Genomic DNA, 19,676 nt, shown 5'->3' with positions numbered 1-19,676 from the left:
CAGGGGGGTGGCCAGGTAGCACAGTGAGTAAGAGCACCGGCTCCAGTGTCAGGATGACCTGGGGATCAAATCTGGGCTCAGATACTTAGCACCACACCCAGAAATAACTGGCCGTGTAACCTTGAGCAAGTTACTTAACCCAGAGTGCTTAAAAAAAAGAAAAGAAACCAGAGTGGTTTGCCATTTAAATTTTTGGCAAATATCCCTTTGTAAAAAACTGGTTGATCGCAATGAGGATTATTCTAAATGGCACCTCATGAGGGACACCAACCCCTCAGTGTTACCTCTAGAAACCCAAAAAGCAGCTGGTGCACATGGGGTGGGGGTGCTGCTCTAGGAGTATTTGAAAGGCTGCCGTGTAGAAGTTAGGCTTATTTAGAAACAATGGGTAAAAATTAGAACAAGGAGGATTTCGGCTCCCACAATGAGCTGTCCCAGAGGAAGGTGGCTGCCTGGAGAGAGACTTTCTCCTCCTTGTCATTCTCCAAGCAGAGGGTGGATGGTCATTTGTTGGGTACAGTATTGTACAGATTCTTTTTCAGGTATGAATTGGGCTAGATGGTAGCTCAGGTCCTTTCCAACTCTCAGATTCTGTGGTTGTGTGATTCTGATCTCTCTGATGACACTCTTTTTGCCATTTCTCTTGCATAATACTTAATTAGCAATATGTCACAGCTGCCTCATATAGAACACCTACCTCTCCATTGCCCTTCAATTCTATGAAATCATATGAGATAATAGGATAAGAGAAGCTTATTTTAAAAGTGCTATGTGATGTCTGAGGAGGGAAAGGAAGAAAGTCCTGATTTTATTTCCCAAGAGTGCCAACTAACATGGAGCTATGTGATGATTCACAATACTAACATCATTTGAGAAATTCCATTGCAAAGGGAATCACCCCTAAAACATCATAAAAATGAAAAAGGAACTTTCTATATAAAAATGTTCATAGCTGTTCCACTTATTTTAGCAAAAAATGAGGAAAGACTTATAATGTTGAGCAATTGAGGAACAGTTGACTAAATGATGATAAGTTACTTCTCCGATCTTTCCACTATGCCCTTGTATCCAGTACTTTCCTTGGCCTCCCCTCGAACTTCCCACCTACTTTTGTTTGTTGTTTCCCTCATTAGATCATAAGTTCCTTGAAGGCAAGAGCTGTCTTTTTTCATATTTGTATCCTAAACCCTTAGTACAATGCCTGACATACATCAGAGGCTTAATAAATGTTTATTGACTCACTGATGTCCTAAAAAGGATAAAATTGCAATATTCCAGGATATACAGAAAGAAAAGACATACTTAATGAGATCCGAAGAAAAATTAGAACTGCATACATCTTCAATGCAATGTTTTTCTATTTATAATATTCCTTTTTAAATTATCAAGTATTTATTTTGTCTTTTCCCTATCCCCATAATTTAAAAGAAAAAAAAGAAACTTCTGCAACAAATATGCATAGTTGAGTGAAACAAATCCCACATCATCCATATTCTTTTTTTTCAAATGGTTTATTAACTTCTGATTTACATCATTCATTTCCGCCAGATTTTGAGTTACAAATTTTCTCCCCGTTTTCCCCCTACCCACCGCCCCAAAATAGCAGTCCCACAGGATATCTCCTCCTCCAATCTGCTCTCTCCCATATTTTCTCCCATACCCCTTTTGACTTTTCCAGTGGATCTCTATGCCCCAGTGCCTGTATATCTTATTTCCCAATTCCATGTAAAATAATATTAATAATAGTATATATATATATATATACATATATATTTGAATATTTGTTTTGAAAACTTTGAATTCCAGATTCATTTCCTTCCTCCCTTGTCACCCACCCTTACTGGGAAGATAACAGTTCAGTATAGGTTGTACATGTGTGGTTAATGCAAAACAATAACACAGTAGATGTATTGTAAAAGACTGACTATATTTCCCTCCCTCCTATCCCACCTCCCACTTATTCTATTCTCTACTTTGATCCTGTCCCTTTTCAAAAGTGGATGCTTCCAACTTCCCTCCCCTTCAGCCTGCCCTCCCTTCCATCATCCTCCCTCTCATCCCCCCCCCCCCCACTCTCCTGGAGGGTGAGATACCCTATTTAGTGTGTATTTCATTCCCTCCTCAAGCCAAATTCAATGGGAATAAGGTTGACCCATTCCCTTTTGCCTTCCTATTCTTCCCCTCCATTGCAACCATTCCCCCTTGCCTCTTCTATATGAGATAGTCCACCCCATTCTGTCTCTCCCAATCTCCTCCCATTATATTCCTCTCTCACCTCTTAATTTCACCTTTTAAGTATCATCCCTTCCTGTTAAATTGGTCCTGTGCCCTCTATCTATGTATACTTGTAAACATATATACACACATTCACATATGTATTCATATGCCCATATACCCTCATATATAGACACATATATATTTCTATTCCCTTCAACTACTGAGAAAAGTTTCATCAGTTACAATTATTGTTTTTCCATGTAGGAATGTTAATAGTTCAACTTTGATAAGTTCCTTATGATTTCTTTTCCCTGTTTACCTTCTCATGCTTCTCTTGCTTCTTGTCTCTGAATGTCAAATTTTCTATACAACTCTGGTTTCTTCATCAAGAATGATTGAAAGTCCTCTATTCCACTGAATGACCATATTTTCCCCTGAAACATGATACTCAGTTTTGCTGGGTAGATGACTCTTGGTTTTAATCCCAGCTCCTTTGACCTCTGGAATATCATATTCTAAGCCCTTTGATCCCTCAGTGTAGAAGCTGCCAGATCCTGGGTTATCCTGAATATGTGTTTCCACAGTATTCAAATTGTTTCTTCCTGGCTGTTTGTAATATTCTCTCCTTAATCTGGGAATTCTGGAACCTGGCTATAATATTCCTAGGAGTTTTCTTTTTGAGATCTTTTTCAGGAGGTGATCGGTGGATTCTTTCAACCTCTATTTTGCCCTCTGGTTCTAAAACATCAGGGCAGTTTTCTTTGAGAACTTCTTGGAGGATGATTTCTAGGTTCTTACTTTGATCATGGTTTTCAGGTAGTCCAATAATTTTTAAATTATCTCTCCTGGATCTATTTTCCATGGCAGTGGTTTTTCCCATGAGATATTTCACATTGCCTTCTGTTCTTTCATTTGTTTGGATCTGTTTAACAGCATCTTGATTTCTCATAAAGTCATTAGCTTCCATTTGCTCCAATCTAATTCTGAAGGAATGATCCTCTTCAGTGAGCTTTTGAGATTCTTTTTCCATCTGGCAAATTTGGCTTTTTAAGGAATTCTTCTCCTCATTGCCTTTTTGAGCCTCTTTTGTCATTTGAGTTAGTCTATTTTTTAAGGTAGTATTTTCCTCAGTCAGGCTGTTGACTCTCATTTTGTAATTTTCTTGCATTGTTCTCATTTCTCTTCCCAATTTTTCCTCCACTTCTCTTATCTGCTTCTTAAAGTCCTCTATGGCCTGTAACCAGCTCATATTTTCCTTTGAAGCTTTTGGTGCAGGAGTTCTGACTTCACTGTCTTCCTCCTGTTCCATGCTTTGCTCCTTTTTGTCCCCAAAATAGGAGTCTAATGTTGGAATCTTCTGTCTGCTTTGTTTCCTTTGCCTGGTCATGTCACCCCTCAGTCACTTGACCCCTGGGCTTTTTGCCACAGTAGGACTCTGCCACCAGACAGGGGAGTTTTCGTCCCAAACGCTGGGGTTTTCTCAGCTGCCAGAGTTATTAGATGGGTGCCCTCTCTGAGGTCTCCACACGCACTGGCAAGCTGGACACACACCTCAGGACCTCCACCCTAGACTGCAATCCAGATCCAAGAAGGTTAAAGCAAGAGCGATTCCCCCTCAGACTGGTGCTTGGTCCCCCTACACTCTGCAGGCCAGGAGCTGAAGCTGCCATGTGGCACTGGCTGGCTGTGCCAGGCATCTCAGTGGCTTCTCACCCCAGGGGCAAAAGCCACGCACTCCCACTTACTGGGTCCCAAAGTCCAGACTGCTCTGACCTCTCACTTTGTCCTTTGCATCTATGTGTTGATAAATCTGGAAATGGCCACAGTCGCTGCTAATCTGGAGGGGCTGGTCAGGCCCGCCCTGGGGCTAAAGCCTAGGGGTGGGGCTGGGCTCCCAGAGTGCTGCTGGTCGATTCCTGCCGGCCTGCCAGCCTGCCAGCCTGCCGGGCTGTCCTCAGCGGGAGGTTAGCTTCTCTGTGTCATTTTGTGAGTTCTGAAGCTCCAAAGTTTGTTTGGAGTTGCCTTTTTACATGGATTGGGGAAGCTGGAAGCCGGAGCCGCCCCACATCACCCATATTCAAAATTGTATGTCACATTCTATATTCTGAATCTAAAGTTAACCCTGTGGAATTATATTCCTACTAATATAACTCAAGAGCCCCTATTAGTATGCTTCTTATTAACAGTTGGTCAATAGATACAATTAGCTCTTAGCAAAGACGTTTATTAAGAGAGAAGAATATGAACAGTAGCTAGAAAGCAGACTTCCTCCCAGAAACTTGAGGTGTATTCATTCACACATAAAAATAGCACCCATGGAAAGATTAGACACAAATTTGCAATCCAATCATATTGAGGCACAGATGTAGGGAATGTAGTTGCCAAGACAACTCACAACTCCAGAACTTCACGGCCTGCCATGGCTATCTTTCTACTCTGCTTCCAAGGATGACACTCCTTGAATTTGTTTTGTTCCTTGAGTGACTGTCTCTGTATCTGTATCCATCTGGAATGTGTGATTCTACTCCCTCAATGGAGCCTCAAACTCTCTTGAAATCACTCTCTAACTTCAGGATGGGGTATTTCCTTCTGAGTAAGACCACAGCTAGATCCCATGGCTGATGAGTGGGTGTAGAGACGTGAAGGAAAATTAAGAGAAATATTCTCTTCCCTTTTCTATAAAGATCTCTCCCGATGCTGTGAACCTTAATAGCCTCCCACTCTCAAACTACTGCATGACTTGCTTTTTAAAAATATAGGCCCAAGGGGTGAGATGGATTCTCCCTTATGATGTCACTGGTCTTCTTTGATAACAATGAGTGAACAACAACAATCACTAGAGGTTTCCTGTGTCTCTCTCCAAAGGTCAAGGGTCAATAATTCTTTGGACTATATTGTGGAATGTCACCATATTACTTTATATTGCCTTCACCTTATATTAAGGAATTGATTAAGGAACTTCACTATACCTTGATGTGGGGTTGTCAGAAAACTCTTTTAAAACCTCCTTGACATATTTATTCTGCATAGACTTATAATACAGAGAGAGAGAGAGACAGACAGACAGACAGACAGAGACACACAAAGAGACAGAGAGAGAATTAGAGAGACAGAGACAGAGACAGAGAGAATGAGAGAGACAGAGACAGAGACAGAGACAGAGAGTAGTGTTTTCCTGGGGAATGAAAGCTTCTTGAGGGCAGGGGTTATTTAATTTTCTCTTTACATCTCCAGTGCCTATAGATGCTTAATAAATGCTTGTTGACTGACTGATTTGTTGATATTCTTTAAGCTAGACAAACAAAAGACCAAGTTGGTAAGCAGGGTCCTATTTGCCATAAAGTTTTGTGCCCTGCATGTGCTAAATATAAGACATTTCAATTCAATTTTACCACTAACTATGAGTTTATTTCATGGGAAAAGATTTTCAGTGCTGGACTTGGATTCAGGAAGACCTGAGTTCAAATTTTATCTAAGATACTTCTTATCCATATAACCCCAGGCAAATCATTTAACTTCTCTGATCCTCAGTTTTACCATTTGTAAAATGGGCATAATAATAATACCTACCTCAGAGAGTTGCTGTGAGGAGCAAATGAGATAACAAATACAGAATGTTTTTCAAATTTCAAAGTACTGTATAAATGCTGTCTATCACCAGAAGCAGCAGCAGTAGCAGCAGCAGCAGCCGCCACCACCTGGAGTTAGGAAAAAACCTGAGTTCAAATCTAACCTCAGACTAGAGCAAGTCACTTAACTCCTGTTTGCCTCAGTTTCCCCATCTGTAAAATGGGGATAATAATAGCTTCTACCTCCCACAGTTGTGAGGATTAAATGAGATAATAATTGTAAATAACTTAGCACAGTGTCTGATACATAGTAAGTGCTATGTAAATGTTAGCTATCATCATCATCATTATTAATTTGTGCCTGGATGTGGAGTGAAATTATTCTGTTTGGGGTACTAGTTGTGATCTGGATTGAAGGTGCCCAGGGTACACAGTCAGTAGCCCCATGGTGCTAAATGCCTCAGGGCTGGGGTACTTCCCTAGCAATATGTAGAATAGAAAAGACAATAGAGGTGTTGAGGATGGGTCCCACTTCCTAAGCCCCCCTTCCTCCCATGTGACTCCTGCAGAGCCTGGGAAGCACCCAAAACTATCAGACAGGAAATAGGCAACCTGAAACATTTGATAAAGAATTTGTGGATAAAGAAGAAGAAAACACAGTCCACAGTTCCTTTAAGACCAGACTTAAGTGTTTCAGTGTCCGACTCACCTAAACAATTCTCAATTTAGTGCTGAGAACGTGAAAAGTTAACAAATAAGATTAAGGTAATAAGAAAATCCCAGTTCTGTGACCTGGTATGTCTCCCAGAAAAGTTAGATAACCATTGCTTTAAGACTCTGTTTATGTGGGACTGTGTGTTTGGCACGAATGCCTTGTTATTGCTTGTTTGTTAATGTCATTTAACCCTTAAGCACTGTCTTTGGTACCAGGACCCTTGGGGAGCTCCCATTTTATCTGGGGAGACAACATGGTTGTTGTCCATCATTCTCGAAGAGAACCCAAATGACATTGCTATGTTGGAATTGAGGCACAGCCTGTCCAACTGTGGCCGATCAGACCCAATCCCACAGATTGGGCACAAATAGTCCAACATTTGTGAACATTTGGAGTGGAGACAGCTCGAAATCTGCCCATCTCAAGTTTCTCTCAAGCTACAGCAATTGTCCTTCACTTGTACAACCCAGAGCCTTCTTTGATGCGGTCACTCTGTGCTGGGCAGTCCTTTGCCAGTATTTCCCATGTCACTAAATTGATACCAAAGTTCTTCAGAAAGACTTTGAGAGTGTCCTTGTATCACGTCTTCTGACCTCCATGTAAGCACTTGCCTTGTGTGAGTTCTCTGTAAAATAGTCTTTCAGTCTCTGGGGAGAACAGCATATACATAACTCTATACAAAATGAATACCAAGTACATTGTGGGGGTGGTACTGGCAGCTTGGGTGGTATTCAGGAAAGGCATCAGGTAGAAGATAGAAATGGAGCAGTTTTAAAGATTCTAAGAAGAAGAGGTGAGAAAAGAGAACATTCCAGGCATGGGGGTTATCCTGGACAAGGCCCAGAGATGGCAGAGGGAGAGTCATGTGTGAGGAGGGATAGGGAGAACAGTTCTTCTGGACTGTGGAGGGCAGGAAGGGGACTCAGCCTAATGAGTGTAGCAAGTATAATGGGTTTAGCAAATTCAGTTGTGAGGGGGTTTAAATGCCAAATGGGGTTTGTATTTGATCCAGGGTGTAGTAATTCAGGGCCCCTAGAGTTCATCAAATAGTAGAATGACATGATCAGATTTTCACTTTGGGAAAATTATTTTGTTAGAGATGTGGGAGATGTTGGAGAAGGAGAAGACTTTGGGCAGGGTGAGAAATGAAATGGGGACAGATCCCCAGGTAAACCTGGAGTCAGGAAAGCAAAGACTGAAATATATAGTATTCAATCAGTTAGCTTTTCTTCTCATTCTGCCCTCTTTATATGGCCAATCAGGAGAAAAGACAAGAAAAAGAAGGGCAAGGAAAGAAGGGTCTCTTGTTCTTGAGAATACCTGGAAAAAACAAATTCTTGACTTTACAGGAAACCAGGAATTTTACTACTTTTGACTTTGAATTTTAGGATTTTGATGCAGATTATGATAAAATTGGGTCTTGATGTGGTTTCGTCATATACCAAATTTCATGGTGAAGTTTCTCTGTATAGATTGTATATTAAAAAGTGAGAGTCTATAGAATTTGGACCCAGATTTGGGAAATAAGTAGATAAAGCATTTATTAAGTGCTCAGGATGTTCTAGAAACTGTGCTAAGTGCTGGAGATATAAATACAAGCAAGCAACACAGTTCCTGCCCTCAAGGGAATTATGTTCTAATGAGGGAAGACAACATATAAAGAGGATCTGGAAAGTGAGGTGAAAGAAATGGGGGAGAAAGGTATTCCTGTGGGGTCATGACAAGGAAATGGTTGGGGAGCTGGAAAGTTAGGGAGGCTTGGACCCAGGTAACCGAGAGCAAACACCCATCTATCAGAGCTGGGCCATCCAGGGCTAGATTCCAAATTTCTGGTAGAGGTGGAGGCATTAAAGAGAAGGTGAGTGATGACTGAGAAGTATCACCTTCTCTTTTCCATCCCTCTTTTCCTCCCCTTCTTTTCCAATGCCATGAATATTCACATTTGTAAGAGCAGAGACTGTGGAGTGGATGAATCTCCTCAAATACTGACTTTTTTACCCTCCTATATGATAGACACATACTTATCTCTTAGGTGACCCCAGTTTCAAGCCTAGAACATTTTGTACAAAACTCTTCTAATTGGTAGAAAAAAATGCTGGCTGAAGGTGGAATGGATATAAAAAGTAAAGCTGGTCTGAGAGCTTTGAAGAGGAGAGATTTTTCATTTCTGCTTTGAGAGATGAAGAAGTACGTGTGGTTTCTGGGATTGACTCCAGATGTGTCAATAGAGAAAGACAGACTGCAGAAGGCAGTCATACATGGGAAAGCTAGCTCTTCAACATGTCCTTGATTTCTAATTTGCCTCCCTAGAGACTTTAAGGATTCTTTAATGGGATTAGAATCTTTCTTTTGGTTGAGTAACATCTCATTTTGTTCCTATCTAAAGAATTCATTGAGTCTTAGGTGCTTACTCTAATATGTAGAACTTCTCAGCTTGCTGTTTGCTCTCTGCTGTCTTACTCACTCTTCACTGTTTTGGATGGTCTTTTGTGTAACTAGCATTTGGTGGTAAGGAATCAGGCTGAGGGTGGAGCCTTAGGGTACCCTCCACCTTTAAGATAGTGGTCAGCAAAAGAAACAAACTTACAAATCATGCTCCTAGACCATCAATATTTAAAGACAAAGATCCATATAATTATAGTCGGGTACCCTGTTTCTGTGGAAAACAGAGCAGCCAGCCTCCTCCTGCTTTCCTCCAGGCTCCCCTGGAGAGTGGTGGTCAGGATTCCAGAGCTATTGATTCTCCCTGTGAGTTTGATTTAGACAACCATTTTGGAACATGGATGGGGAACCTGTAGCCTCGAGGTCACATGGGACCCTCTAGGTCCTCAGGTGTGGAAGTGCATTTGAGGACCTAGAGGGCCCCATGTGGCCTCGAGGCTACAGCTTCCCCACACCTGTTTTATGGACATACACATATCCTACATGAACAGCACATAACTTCCATGTGGGAACATCATATCTCTCCTCTTCAAAGTTCCCACACCAACTTGACCCCTCACATAAGCATTCCATATTGCATCATCATTCTTTCCACCATTTAGAAGAGTCTTATACAAAATGCTTTAGAATCCAAACCCAGGTTGCAACACTATTGCATTTCCCCATAATGGAAGAAGCACTTGTGGAAGTATGTAATTTGTAACCAGAAATTGTTTAAGTTAAACCCTTTATGTGAATGACCCCAATGAGCTAAATTTCATGTTGTAGAAAATTGATTTGTCTCTTTATCTTTGAGCTGCAACTTCCCCAATGTGACTAACATATATTTTAATAAAAATAATAATGATAGCTAACATTTATATGGTGCTTTAAGGTTTACAGATCTCTTTACATATATGAAACAATTTGATCCTCCAGACAACTGTGTGAGGTAAAGTGCTATTATTATCCCAGTTTTATAGAGGAGGAAACAGAAGCAGGGAAAAGTTAGTTAGATGACTTGGCCAGGTTCACACGGCTAATAAGTGTCTGAAATAGAATTCAAACTCAGGTCCTCATGAAGCCAAATCCAGCTCTTCTTCTCCTAGGCCACACTGACTCTTGAGGGAAGATGGTGATGGAACTGAAACTATTGGCCCCTGAGAGATGAGTGTGGCTAGGAAGGAAGGGAGAAGGTAACAAAAATGAACTTTTCTAAACTAACCATAACCTTGATCTTGACCCATGGGGCTTGCATTGAAATTATGAGCAGCCTAGAATCCAAGGTGAGTGGCCAGATCCTGACATGGTGAGCACTCTCCTGACTGAAATGTCCCTCATTAGCCACCACTAGTCTCTATCTGCTGTCTTCCTCTGCTATAATGTAAGCCCCTTGTGAAGGCCTATCTTGCTTTTTGTCTGCATATCCTGAGCATTAGCACAATGCCTAGTGTGGAGTACACACTTAACGAATGCTTTCATTCATTCATTCATTTTGGACAGAGGTACAACTTCTCTTAGGCCTTTTCCTCAAAATCATCTCTTTTCTTTTAAAAATCCCTTCCAACTTTGGGGGATCATAAAGCAGTAAGATCCTGTTTATTCAGCAATCACCAATGCTTCAGGCATGTCCAGGAAAGGAGAAGTGAAAACAGGCATTTGCTGGAGAAGCAATCACAGATCACAGCTGGATTTCCTTCCTTTCACTAGAATTACGTATGACTGAGGCCATGTTTGCAAAAGACTTGCTACCATTGGCAAGAAATCCAGAGATATTAGGGTTCTTGGCAATGAGCCAGGTGAGACCCATCAGGTAGTTCCTAAAAGGAAATTAAGAACCCAACAAATGTCACCTGAGGATGGATATAGTGGTTTCTACCAAGATTGGGACTACCTGGGACGGCTAGGTGATGCAGTGAATAGAGCACTGGCCCTGGAGTCAGAAGGACCTGAGTTCACATTTGGCCTCAGACGCTTGATACACTTACTAGCTGTGTGACTTTGGGCAAGTCACGTAACCTCAATTGTGCTCCAAAAAGCAAAAAAAAACCCAAAACATTGGGACTACCACCCATGGTACTATGAGAGAAACCAAAGACCCTGCCTTTGCGAATGCCAAAATCCAGGATCTCAGAACTGGTAGAAACCTTAGGGGTTGTCTAGCCCAGTCCCTAGCTGAGTGAGAATTCCATTGCCAACACTCCCAACGAGTGGTCATCTAAGTTCTACTTGAAGATCCTGGGTGGGGTACAGGGACCCCAAAAATACCCCACCCAAAATTTAAAAATCAGTGGTATCTCAAGGTACAAACAGGAAGCTTTTATTTAGTTCTCGAGAGAAGAGGGCATCTCTTCCACCAAGATGGACCAGTTGGAATGAGGCCTGTTATAGAAGACAAAACAAGGAGGCTTTATACCCTAGTGCAGTCAAACTACCTCCCACCACTATCCGTTGCTCCCATTGGCTGGGAGGAGGGCTTACATTCTAAGCTCGAAATCCTCTCCAATGACAAGAAACAAAGAGGCCCACCACTATCCCTTAGTGGCTGGGAGGTGGGCTTACAGTCTAGGCGCAAAAAGGGCAGAAAACAGGGAAGCAGTATAGTCAATCCAAATGTATATATCCTTATTTGTCGAACGCTAAAGCAAGGAAGGAGTTCTGAAAGACTTCTAAAGGGCTTAAGGCTAATGTGGTAGCAAGGGAGGGGGAAGGGGCCTGAGTTACAAAATTTCTCAGGAAACCCAGGACTCAGGTCTGTCCGGTTTTACAAAAGGTCTGTCTCTGGTTTTGAGATAATATCTCTCTCTCTCTTTCCTCACTCTGAGAAGTCTTCACAGAGGGTACAGAGGGTGTATCCTACTCAGTCCCCACTGGAAAACATGACCCTCCTCGTATGGAGGCCAGTGCCACTTTAGGACAGCTCTGAGTGCTGGTCCCTTCCATAATTAAACCGACATTTCCTTCTCTGCAGCCCACTGCTTCCTTGGGAGACTGATGGGTCTAACTGCTTTTCCACATGACAGCCCTTTAGTCCTGATATTTGAAATCAGGTATCGTGTCTTCTCCAAGTCTTTTCTCCAACAGAGAGCACTGGGTTAGTCAGCAAGGAGACTTGGGCTCTTCAGAATTAAGTCATTCCTCTCTTTGGGGGCTTGTTTCCTCATCTGTAAAATGAGGGGCAGGTTGCTGAGGATACTTAAGGTCTCTTTGGGATTCAACATGCGAAGTCCCCGCAGCCCTTGCAGCCCTTCTAGTCTATGCTATATTCTTGCTCTGCCATTTTGGTGTTTATGCTAACATTCTGTATTCTAAGGACCCTTCCAGCTCAACATTCCAAGGTCTCTTTCCTGCACTCTGTCTTCCAAAATCCCTTTTAGTATCTAGCATGCTCATTCTTCTGTGGCTTTTGGCTGTTCCAAATTTCACCACCCTCTTCATTCCAAGACCCTTCACTGATAATTGTTCATTATTTCCCTCTCATTTGCATCCTGTAGGTTTGGCCGGTGGCTCCACACTGGGGACTTTTCCTTAAGGCACCCCACTTTAAGATGCTGGGGACAGCTGGAGCCACCTGCACACATGAAGCCAGTCTGTTCTCGTTCCTCAGCCCTTGCCTGAGTCCCTCACCCTGGCCAGCTGCTTTGCATATGGCTTTGATTACAATAGAGATGGAACAAGAGAAAATTTATGCTTTAGCAAAAATGAATCCCTGCGAATTAGTTTGGGAAAACTACTTAAAACATGCCCTGAGGGTCAGAATTAAAGTAAGATTTACTCTCCAAATAATCCTTGGGAATCTGGTGTCTGGGCATTTCACAAAACATGTTTATATTTTGACTGGTGTCATGGCTGACCACAGAACCCTTGAACCTGTGATTAAGCACCATCTCTGACACATCCCTACGGCTGCCATGACCTCAATGAATCATTTGACACTATTTCCCTAAGACATGTTTCAGGGGAGTTGCCCCTCCCTATGTTGGTGAAGGAGACTTCTACACTGGGAATTTTCTTAGATCAATGAAATCTCAAGTGTGGAATAACAACAAATACAATAAACCCACATGTGCATGTGTGCATGCACACATGCATACACACACAGTCAGAAGATTAATAAGCGTCTACATGTCCACTGTATGCTTGAGCTTAACACTGTACAAAGCTCCAGAGATTCAACGAAAGGCAAAAAACAACTAGTCTCTGCTTGAATCCAGGCCCTCCTGTCTCTGAGGCCAGCTTTCTAGGTACTGCTCCATGGTTTCCTTGAGGGAATGTCGTGTCATAGATTGGATACCAAGAGTTCTTCAGAGGCTTCCTCATCTGTAAGACGAAGGGCCTTGAGCAAGATGACTGTTAAGCCCTCTTTATTGAAGAGACAGACTTCTAATAAGTGTGGCCAAGGAGGATGGAAGCATGGCAAGTGGGCGGAGGCCCCAGATAAACTAAGACACCCAGCCAGTAAAAGTTTGGTGGGCTTTTACAGGGTTTTTATCTGGGCTGAGCAGAATCACCCACTGAGGGAGGGGATGAAGGAGCCTGGACCTTAGGCCTCATATTGGTCTGTGCTAGAATACATTCAAATTCCCCAGCTAGACTGTTACTGCTTGGGCCTATTTTAACGGTGTGACTCAGACGGTTTGAGATTTACCTTACTGGGCTTTTGGGGGGCTCCTGTAAGATAACTGATGGGGAGCTCCTATGAGAACTTCTGCTTTTCACTATTCTGGAGTGAAATGTTGCCATTAAATACACTGCAGGAGTGCTGTATTAAGATTAATATAATATAATATATATAAACTTGATTTCACAATCTTTCTTAAGGCCTTTCTTAGGTGATACTAAAGTCATTATTATGATTAGTAGTGGATTGGCTGCTAGGTGGCACTATAGTGCACAGTGTCAGCCCTGGAGTCAGGAAGACTCATCTTCCTGAGTTCGAATGTGACTTCAGACACTTAGTAGCTGTGTGACCCCAGGCAAGTCACCTAACCCTGTTTGCCTCCATTTCCTTATGCATAATATGAACTGGAGAAGCAAATAGCAAACCACTCTAGTATCTCTGTCAAGAAAACCCCAAATTGGGTCACGAAGAGTAAGACATGACTGAAAATATCTGGTTAACAACAACAAAAATAATGGAGATATCTCAAGTCAGGGTTCAAGGCCCACATAATGTCAGACTCGACAATCATGAGTATTTATTAATCCTCTACTGTGTGCCAGGCACATGAGCTAGGAAAGCAGAGACAAAGAATGAAATGACCCCTACCCTCGAAGAGTTTACATCTAATCAGGAAGACGTTACATAGAAAAAACATAAAGAGAAAAAACACAAAAAAATACCAAATAATTAACCACAAGGTAGCATGACAGGGAGGGCCCCAGCAGGTGAGGGGACCAGGACAGAGCTCATATAGCAGGTAGTGTCTGAGCCGAGTCTTGGAGGAAGAGAAGGCCTTAAAGGTAAGTAATTCCTACCTCCAGGAGGTGAAGAGGTGAAGAGGGAGTGAATGTCAGGTATGAGGTATAGCTAGTGTAAAGGCACGGCGATGGGAGATGCAGAATGATGCTGCTTGAGCACAGGGATTGCTTCACATTTTGTGTCAATGCCTTAGTCAACTCCCTAAGGCCGTAAAGTTATAGAATTGCTGCAATTTGCTCTGAGAGTCAATGGATCACATGTAGTCCTTGGAGGAAGAGTGATCAAAGCCCTTCTATAGCACTGTTTCCCACCAGACACCATTATCAAAGCAGTCAAAAGCAAGAAGAGAGAAAGCTAGGCAGAAACCTCAATTTATTAAACAGTTACTCTTTGTGCTAAGCATAGAGAATCCTAATAGAAGCAAAAAGAAAGATAGCCCCTGCCCTCAAGGAGCTTCCATCCTAACACACAAAAGGAATCTGAGAAGTAGGGCAGGTGGGAGAGGGAGCAGAAGCATGGTGGAGAGGAGCTCAGAGAGGAAAGAAGGAGAGGAGCTGGATGGCCTGGACCCTTCCTTAAGATGGAGGTTGTGAGGGAAGGGGAAGGGGAATCTAACCAATCAAAGGAAAGGGCTCCAGGAGAAGGGGGAACCCCCCCAACATGGGAAGACTGCAGGACATGATGGAAAAAGAAGTCTGGGGAGGCAGGAGCAAAGTTTCTCCTGATGGAGGGAGTTTCTTTAGATGGGAGCTCCCTACATGAATGAAATCTTATGCTACCTCCACATTTTAATAATAATGAGTAAAATGAATATTGAGATTTAAGATGTTTCAGCATAATCCTCTCTACCACTAGGGGAAAAAAAGTTAAAGCATCTAGCTTGGGGATAAGGGACATTTGGTTCACAGATTGGTCCTGATGGGGTACCTGGGGTCTAGGTCAAACCAATTTGTAAAACCAGTCTGTGAAGTTGTAACTGCAATATGTCCTTTCCCATCCTTGAGCTCTGCCCCTTCTCCCTTTCCCACAATCTGCCTAGGCAACACCCTGTGACCCCTTTGTTCTTTCTTAATCTCTTCATTTCTTCTCCCCGCCTGGCCCACACCCTCCTTTATCCTTGCCTTTTGTCTCCTTCCGGCCTGTCCTGTCCCAAATCTTATCTAAACTATCCATTCACATGTTCCTCTCGGTCAGCTCTGACCTTTATCTATGCACTGAGGTCCCTTCCCTCCATCCGGTCAGCCCTGACGATGGCAGCCCTATCCTTTAAAGGTAAAAGCTTGTACCCCTCTCACTCGCAGGTCCCCTAAGGACTCTTGCCCGCTGTAATGGCGTAATAACTCTAACTCCAAGCAAGGCTGAGCTGAATTCTTTCCAGATGCCAGTGCAGGTTTCCTGGTCTTGGATGAGATCAGGGTTCCTGCTGAACCGATTGGGATCCCGTCCCCCATCAATCCCATCTAAAACTGGGTACAGCTAACTACAGGATATCACAGAACATAGAATAAAATATGGATCCGATGTTCAAGTCAATCCCAGACCTAAGAGACAGAAGTTAGCAAGAGGATTGTATTTCTGATTCAGAAAATTACAGATTCTACTAATGGAAATAAAGCACGCTTTTTAAATTTCACAGATGGAAATTGTCCCAGAAATAATCCATCCTCAGCTTTGATTAGTCAAAATGTTGTTTTTCTAATTAAAATTTTATTTTTAGTTCCACATTCTCTTCCTTCTTTCCTCTTCTAACACCCGTGGGGAAGTCAAGAAATATGGTACCCATTCATTATACATAGTCATGCAAAACATTTCTATATTAACCACATTTGATTCCCCCCCCACTCACCCCAAAATCAAGAAAAATAAAGGGAAGATGGCAGAATAAGATACCAGGCTCTCCAAAATTTTTTCACCAATGAGATAGAACTTCACCTCCAAGTGAACTTTGAGCAGCAGAAATAACTAAAAGTGGAGTAAAACAATTGTCCTCCTAAGAAAACTTGGGAGGACCTTGGAAAAGACCCATGTACCCCGCACTTGGCCTGATTGGGGCACAATCACCGCCTGGCAGATTCTGCTGAATCAGTAAGCAACAAGCCCCGGGGCAGCTGAGTGGGCGGCTGCCGGCTTCAGGAGCTCTGTCTCAATTTCCTTCCCTTTAAAATGATAAGATTGGGTAAAGTGATGTAAAAGCCCTGCCAGTTCAGTATCTGTGAATCCATGGAATTGTACTGATATAGAAGGTTGTAATGTGTGGGGAGACATTTGGAAAGTGGAGAACTGAGAAAAGGAGCTTAGTGAGCATTTATGAAACCTGCTTAGAGGAAGGAGACTGTTTCTGGTTGGAGGGAGCATTTTGGTCATTGGAAAATGCTTTTTTCCCACTCATCAATATGAGTCAACTTTCCAGAATTACACCACCCAGAAGAAGCATGATTGATATTATAGATAGGGCAATGAACCTGGAGTCAGGAATACCTGAGTTCAAATTCCACTCCACCTCAGACACTTCTTAGATATGTGGATTAGGGATTGTCAACCTCTATTTAAGAATTGGTTAAAGGAGACAAATGAATGGTGGTATATAGCTACAGAATTTATTCCTTGCTCTCTTAAGGCAACTGGTACTTGCATAAGGAGGCGGCAGGAGCTAAGTCCTGACTCCAGAACAAAAGTCTGAGAGAGCTTAAGTACATTTTAGGGCCATCCTAATTAGGGATGGTTGAGACACACAGATTTACGATCCCCATCATGGTTTAATCATTGTACGAGAAAGGAATTTCTTAATTGGATAAATGATGAATACAGAAAAACAAGAGAGCTGACAAATTGTCAATTGAAACACAATTCAGAACATCTGTGTTTCCTTTACCATTAACATTTCATAACAAGGTATATGTTCAGAAAATCTTAAGATAAGAAAATGTCCCATTTCTCAAGTTATCGCCCTGAGTTGAGGGTCTCATCCTGAAGGGCCATAAAATAGGCCTCTTCTGGTTTGTTGACATAAGAGGTATTCTCTGGGCTCACTCAGAGAGCAAAACAAAACTGGGTCTATTTGGAATTTATGATTCTATTCCCAGCCTTATCTGGTCTTTGGAATGACTGATATAACAAAAACAAAAAGGAGCCTTTTAAAAATGAGACAAAAAGCCTATTTCAGATGTTGGCCAAAATATGATATTTAATGATTGTCAGGATAGAGGATAGTATGTAGAGGCAGTTAGGTGTTCAAATCTGACCTCAGACGCTTACTAGCTGTGTGTGACCCTGGGCAAGTCACTTAACCCTGTTTGCCTCAGTTTCCTCATTTGTAAAATAAACTGCAGAAGGAAATGGAAAACCACTACAGTATCTCTGCTAAGAAAACCCCAAGTGGGGTCATGAAGAAGAGTCAGATAGGGCTGAACAACAACTCGATGACAACAACAAATAGTATGTAGAAGGTCAGAATAGGGACTAGACTTGGGATTTCATTGATATACAGAGCTCCCAGGTGAGGAAATCCCTTCTCCCAATGAAGATCAACCCTTCTTTACCACATATAGTCTTAGAAAGATGTCTGGAACACTGAGATGTTAAGTGACCTGCCTGGGGTCACACAGCCTACTGAACTCAGCTCTTTGGGGCTCCAGGATCAATGCTTGATCCTCTATTATTTTTCAGTAGATGTGTTACCCTAGGCAAGTCACATAACTAATGACTCAGTTTCTTCATCTGTAAATGAAGTGTTGAACTTGATGGCTTCTAAGGCCCCTTCTAAGGCGGCCTTAGTGGAGGAACTGACAAAAACAAATTTTAAATGGGCAAAACTAAAGACCATACTCTGGACAGTGGTAGCTCCACCAAGGCTCAAGCTTTCTAATGACAACAACAAAAGAAGAATTGGAAAGGTCTCTTGGTTCCCTCTGTGTGGTGTAGTGGAAAGGGCATTGGCACTAGAGTCAGAGAACATGGGTTCAAGTCTCACCTCTGACACTTCTTGTGTGACTGTAGCGGCAAGCACCCCAAGAGTCCTCAGGGTTGCTGCCAACACAGGTTCTTGGATCTGCTTTGATAAAGGAAAGCAACTCAAAATGGGTTAACAAGCTTACTTTAATCAGTCAAATATGTATCGTTTACCTAGTTCAGGGGAAAAAGGTCAGCACCCTGAACTTCAGAATTGTAATGGAAATGCAAATTTAAAGATCTTCCCTGCCCCTAGGCTAAAGTGCACCTGGAGCCTGGGGTGGGAGGCTTGTTTTTCAGTTGATACTTTTTGATTGGCCTGTGGGTCCAAAAGGTTGTTACATTCTCTGAGCCAGGAGAAGGCTATATAAGCCCTGATGTGTAGCTTTGTTTTTGGGGGCTCACTTTGAGAAGTGTTCTGTGATTTGATATGGATTCTGGGAAGCCGTTGTCCGGAGCCCCCCCAGCTTTGAAAAACCCAGATGTTGATTTGGTATGGATGTAATGGTTGGACAGTTTGGAAATCTGTCTACTTGATCTGTTTCTGTCTTGATAATTCTGCCTGTATACTTTGAAGTTCAGGGTGCTGACCTTTTTCCCCTGAACAAGGTAAACGATACATATTTGACTGATTAAAGTAAGCTTGTTAACCCATTTTGAGTTGCTTTCCTTTATCAAAGCAGATCCAAGAACCTGTATTGGCTGCAAACCCTGAGGACGCTTGGGGTGCTTGCTGCTACAAGAATATACAGACAGAATTATCAAGACAGAAACAGATCAAGTAGACAGATTTCCAAACTGTCCAACCATTACATCCATACCAAACAACATCTGGGTTTCAAAGCCGGGGGGCCCTGGACAATGGCTTCCCAGAGTTTCATCTGATCAAATCACAGAACATTTCTCAAAGTGAGCCCCAAAACAAAGCTACACATCAGGGCTTATATAGCCTTCTCCTGGCTCAAAGAATGTAACAACCTTATTGACCCATTGGCCAATCAAGAAGTATCTACTGAAAAACAATCCTCCCACCCCAGGCTCCAGGTGCACTTTAGCCTAGGGGCAGGGAAGATCTTTAAAATTTACATTCCCATTACAGTGACCTAGGGCAAATCACTAGGCCTCAGTTTCCTCATCTGTAAAATAGAGGGGAGCCTGAACTCAGTGATCTGTAGCTGTAAATCTATAAACCTGACATAGTCAGATGTCTTTATTAACCTTTCCTACGCATACAAAAAAGAGACACAGCATCATTTGTTTGCGGTTCGTGTAATGGGGGAGGGTCTCCAACATTCTTACCCATCCGGGTGTAACTGTTTTCAGGGACTCCACAAAAATCTAGAAAGAGGTTTCTTGACCTTCCCATTTCCATCAGAGGTAACCA

Source organism: Petaurus breviceps, unplaced genomic scaffold (genome assembly GCF_028583685.1).
Source record: "Petaurus breviceps papuanus isolate PSGF00001 unplaced genomic scaffold, PetGlider_PUasm1.0 186, whole genome shotgun sequence".
Lineage (NCBI taxonomy): Eukaryota > Metazoa > Chordata > Mammalia > Diprotodontia > Petauridae > Petaurus > Petaurus breviceps.
This window is presented reverse-complemented; position numbering follows the sequence as displayed.